The sequence below is a fragment of the Drosophila serrata genome, unplaced genomic scaffold, assembly GCF_035046125.1.
Source record: "Drosophila serrata isolate PLE 108 unplaced genomic scaffold, ASM3504612v1 contig_3, whole genome shotgun sequence".
Classification (NCBI taxonomy): domain Eukaryota; kingdom Metazoa; phylum Arthropoda; class Insecta; order Diptera; family Drosophilidae; genus Drosophila; species Drosophila serrata.
The window spans coordinates 311,165-317,164 of NW_028256901.1; positions in this window are offsets into that span (position 1 = coordinate 311,165).

Sequence of the window (6,000 nt, forward strand, 5' to 3'; positions counted from 1 at the left end):
TTTGTTAAGTTAGCATATATAATTTATAAATTGATAATTAGGTTTTAATAAAAATATCAAAAAAAAATATATATAAATTAATAATGCCACAGAAATAAAAATCATAATAAAAATAATTTCATTTTATATAATATTCGTTTCATTTCAATTTGTTATTTCATATTTTATTCAAATATATTTAAGCTAAATGGTTTTACATGTAGTTAAATATATTTCTTGGCATTCCATCGAATAATTCAAATGAATTAAATCGGGCTTTAAGGTAAAAGAAAATTGATTATAACTCAGCTTAAAATGCTTTAACAAATTTGCATACTCGATTTTCAATTTACAAATATTTCAATTTGGTGGCAAAAATTTACAATTTTAATGATGAAAATTTTACTTTTTGCCGGACATGCCTAGAAAGATTCTCCTGTTGATGCTGATCAAGAATATATATAATTTATGGGGTCGGAAATGACTCCTTCACTCCGTGGCAAGCTTCTAATTACAAGACAAGCCTATTTTATTTTTGGTATTTTTATATTTATTTAGAATATTTTTGTAAATAAGTTTTCCAAGAATTTTTTCTATTTTTTTTGCAAAACTAATCTGTTCGGAGCACCCGTTATCCTTGCGGCGCGGGACACCCTCTAGGAGATTTGGCATGCTGCATGCTTTTAACAGTTGCACTGCAACAACTAGGCCTCAGCCAGGACCCGGTTGCCCAGGCCCATTCCCTCCCAGAAACAAGAGAGGGGCACGCAGGGGAGCTGGCGGAGGAGGAGCAGGCGAAAGATCCGGCAGAGGACCACCCTTAGGAAAGTACGCCCATCTCCCTGTGTTTTGGCATTGTTCGGCCGCGTTGGCGTTGGTTTTGTGCTGCCTTTTGTTGAGGCGGCTTTCTCTCACTCGCTCTGGCTGTGGCTCGTTCTCCCTCTATCTCGTTGGAAAATTCCCTCCCTCCGCTGCAGCAACGAAAAAGGAAGAAAATTCCGGAAAAAAAAGGGAAACAGAAAAACACGCAGCCAGGCCAGGAGAAATTGTGCCATATGCCGGACGTCGACGGGGGCATTGCGATGCTCCGCTCCGCTCCGCTTCGCTTCGCTCCGGTCCGGTCCGGTCCGGCTCGGTAAGGACTTCCAAAAGCGGCCACAGGACTCGCAGCCGGGGGTTGCTACCCGACCCTCAACAACGACGGATGGCACTGCGCAGCCGCTGGGCTTTGGCTTTGGCATTGGCTTCGTCAAGTTTGGAAGCGTCCGCCAGGTAGAGACACGTCCGCCGGATGCCCAATTCCAGCTGAACGAAGGCGCCGGCAGCGCTGCCACGTCCGGGCTGCGGCCAATCAGAGGCCCGGCCCAGGCTGGGGAGAGCCAGGACCTGGCCGTGCCTTGCTTATTATATAAGCGCGGCTGCCATTTTTGATACGTCCGAGGGCAGAGGCGGGGCTGGCCACGCCCACGCTGATAAATAATGAAAACATGTCGTCCATGCCCCATTGAAAATAAACTCCGAAGTTAGCGAAACTCATCATAGAATTCTTTATCACAACACCACGCGCGCTTGTCTAGTTGTGAAATCTGTGTTCCGTTTAGTTTCCACAATAGTTGAGCGCACAGCTGGCGGCGGGGCGGTACACGGAGTAAACAATAGGCGGTTCGATATATTCCCCAAGTTCGGTTCGATACGTTTTCGATAACAAAGCGATTGAGCGGCAACGGTACGCGACGGTACCGACGGGAGTCCCCTAAAAATAATACAAAGCAAAAACACCAAACTAAAACCCACAAATACATAACCAAGTGCCAGTGCGTTTGCCGAGCGGAAAACAGGAAACGGAAAGCGAAAAGCGAAAAGCGGAAAAAGGAAACAGCAGGAAACAGGAAAAAGCCGGCAAAGCGGAAAAGCGGAAGAGCCCCGCTTGACTCAGTTCGAGCGCCGAGGCCCAACCGTTTATAACCGTTTCTCTACGAGCAAAAGTAGCGGGCGGAAAAACCGCCGGAAAAATCACCCAGAGAGACGCGTCTTCATTACAATTCTCCAGCCGCCACGGAAATTCTTCTCACTCCCTCACTCTGTCCCGACAGCAACATTTTTTTCCTGTGCTTTTTTTCTCAGTTTCCCGAAACGCGTCACGACAAAGAGATATGTATGTTTAAGAGCGTTTAAAGCGTAAAACTAACCGCCGAAAGTCGAAAAGAAAGCCCAAGAAAATCGAAGAAAACCGCGAAAACCCAGTGCAGTGCCTACACAAGAAAAGCGAAGCAAGAAAGCTAAGAGAAAACAAAACGAATCAAAGTCAGTCCGGCGGCAAAGTCAGAGAAAGGACTGTCTTATAAGGACTCTGTTTGTCATTATTTCGTTTGTATTTATATATTTTTTTTCGGAACCTATTTCGTATGTCCTGCATGCAGGACACGCGCTAAGCCTGTCCCAGTAAGTGCTTCAAAATTTACTCGCCAACCACTTTCGACGCCTCCAGGGCGTTCAAGCTGGAGGAGGATTTCGTCGGCGGCTGCATGACAATGTCGATGTACTCGACGACGGATAAAATGAAAATGTCAGCGCCCAGTTGTTTTCCAGGACGCTACAGTCCCTCCTATCGAAGTTCGGAGCAAATGCGGCGCTGCATGCCAAATCCATCTGTAAGTATCTTCTCCTCCGATCCAGTTATATAGCTGAATGTTAGCTGAAAAGCTGCACAATTCTAAAAGGGATTATATGAAGGGGTTTCTCTTGGGAGCAAGGCTTGGAAAGTACCTACATATGTTATGTACTTGTTCTTTACTTATCCTTAAATATACGGGTGTGGAAATATGATCAAGCTCTGTGAACTAATCTTAAATCAAATAGTCCTTTGCTTTCGGTTTGTACTATAAATATATGTGTTTACCTTTTAGTCTACATTTTTGTTAAAGTCTGGGTTAGGTGAAAAATTAATTCGGGTTTTGATTCGACCTTATTAAAAAACGCAAAGCAAAATCATATCATAATAATGTACCTTCCTTCTGCAGATTGTCATGTCATCATCTTGCGATTCTATCGAGGTAAAGGCAATTCTTTAATCATTTTTAACATTTGTAAGCCCTGAAAAACTAAAATGAGTTTCTAAAGCATTTGATGGTGAAGAAAGAGAAAGATTTTGACTAGTTTAATAAAATGTATACGCCTTGCAGGGTACTATAATTTCAGTCAGAAGCTTGAAAAACATTGAAAGAGTTTGAATTGAATTTAATGCATTTTTGGCTTAGTTATGCTATTTGAAAAACTTAGATTTACTCAAAAATTTAGCATATGAAAATATCGTTTTTATATACTTAAGGTTTTCTTGGCTGTATAGAAAGTCCAAGGCGCTAAGGCGATTGTCAAAAGTCGGATATATTTCAATAAGCAATCAGAAGAAAGATATATCCCCTATCTTACATATTTTTGTAATGATTTTCGACTGTGTAAGGATAACCGAGTCATAGGAGAAAGTGCCAGAAGTGCGTCCCTGTGACCCGCAATTGCTCGTTCCATTCAAATTCCGCGACTCAATGGAGGATCTCGCCGTGGAGGACCCAGAGCCATGGATATATATACATATATATATATGTGTACAGATACAGGTGGGCTTTGGGAGCGACGGACAATGCCGTGTTTTTCCTGCCCGAATGCATTAATAACGAATAATTCCGGAGTATTTGGCAGGCGTCTCGGAGTTTGCCCGTCCTGCTGAATCTTTTATGAGCTTTGAGTTAAAAATTGAATGGGAACACGGGCAGACATTAAATGGTTATTACTGACAGTTCTCAGACAGGTTTATTGATGCCAGTCTGGCAGCAAAAAAATACAAAAGGAAAAAGGAAAAAAGATACATTCAGGAAACGGAAACGGTCGCAGAAATGGAAATGGAAAAGCACAAAGCAAATAAGGGGAAATGGTGCTTCCACTTTCCCTTCTGGTCGCGATAATACGTCTTAATTACGGGGCCTTAATGTCGACTAAGAGTTTTCCGGACTTTCGGTGTCTTACGTTTCCCACAAAATAAAAAACGCACCCAAAACTCCTGAGAACAAATCCGTATCTGGCGAAACGTGCGGCCGCCTGTGCAGTAACCTTGAAAAGTATTTTGCAATTCATTTGCATTAATTATTTACCAACTATTTGTATGCGCTGCTGACCAGCTAGACAAATAAAAAATGTAAGAGCTTGCCACCAGAATAAAGACCGAAAAAATACTATAAAAAAGGGAATGAACAAGAGTATTCCCTGTTTTTTTTTTAGGAATTAAAAATATATTTGTAATGAATCCTAACTTAGAAGATATTAATCAATCACAAATATATTTAAAGTAGATAATAAAATAGTTAAAAACTTAAAAGAAGACAAATTCTGAACTAAAGATTAAACCTAGCCACTACTTCTTTTTAAGAAACCCCAACTTAAATGTCTTGCAGTTTTCAATTTGCTTGGAAACCCGCAGGATTCTGCAAGGAGTAGGATTTATCCCTGGCTTACGCCACCCTTTTCCAGTCTAAAAAAAAAATAACATAAATGTGCATAAAATAATGAGTTGAACGCGCGGCTAAAAAACAGACTGGGGAAATGGCAAGAAAAGTTGATTGCCTGAACAGGTGATTGGCAGTGGGGGAAAACCTCTGCTTTTCTTTCCCTTCTTTTTTTTCTGTATTATTTTCACCCCCCTGCAAGGCCTTAAATTAATCCGACAGGGAAAGCACTTTAAACATGAGGGAAAAAAAAAGAACTCAAAGACACGAGAGGAAATCACTTCAAGAGGCAACAACTACATTTGCTTATCGGATTTAGACCTCGCTTCTGACCTCGGTCGCTCGCTCGCTGGCTGCCTGGCTGCCTGGCTATATATCCCGGCCGATGGCTGATATATCCCTGAGCCATCAGTGTTCACTTGCTCACTTGCCAGTTAGCCACTTTTCGGCTTTTTGCTGGACCGAGGCGAATGATCAAAGCGGCGGATTTATAGGATTTATATGCTACCCTTGGCTGGGCACTAGACCCGGGAGTGGCAGGGCAGAGGGAGAACGCAGGGACAGAGGGGGAGGCGAGGCAAGAAAACCAGCAGGGAAAATCCTGGGGAAGGTGTCTGTCCTTTGGTTCATTTTTTTCTCTTTCAGCTGGTTACGAAAACACTTAACGCCTTGCAGTCCATTAAATGGAAATTTGTCGCCGATCCCATGAACCGAAAATCAACTCGTAGAAATCCCCAGAAAAAAACTCACCCCTTCTCAGGGGCTTGAGAGCCCCGGACAGAGGGGGGTGGCCACTTGAATTGTTTGCCAGCCGCGTTAAATGGACAGCGGTGGCGTTAATTTGATTTAAATATTCATAAACTGCATTTAATGGCCACGACAAATGCGCCCAAACTCCGAAATTAAAACGAAACCAGCAGGAAAACAATTGATAAATTACCTTTAAGCTAAAAAATAAATAGTGACTTTAGGGAAAAACAAGTAATTTGAAATCAAATTGAGCCTAAGCCAGCCAAAATATTAAATACGAATAAGCTTTTAGATGAATCTGAGAGATTTAAGCCTTGGATATGTGTAATCAAAGCCATTAACAGAATTGGTGGCACTTTCAGAGGATTTTTTGTAAAGCTTTGGGATTCAATCAGAGATGCCACAAAAGACCCCAAGTTAAATTAATTGTGAGTACATCATATATACAAATTTAGGAAATTGTTTTTTATACGTTGCGAAATGATCGTCAATTTAAATTTAGCTGTTAACTTATGTTTCATAACGAATATATAATAAAATATTCGCATTTTTGAGAAGATGGTGTTATAATTTGTTTGGTTATAGACCCATTAAATCATCATTTAGCACCATTGAATTTAAAACTGTGCCCCGATCTACGCTATCCATAAAAGTATGCTACGTGTTTTCACTTCCGGCTGATATTAATTCAGCCCAAAAGATGCATCGATTTAGGGCCACGATCTACACTATCTATAAAATAATGCAAAGATTTTTTACTTCCGGCTGATATTAG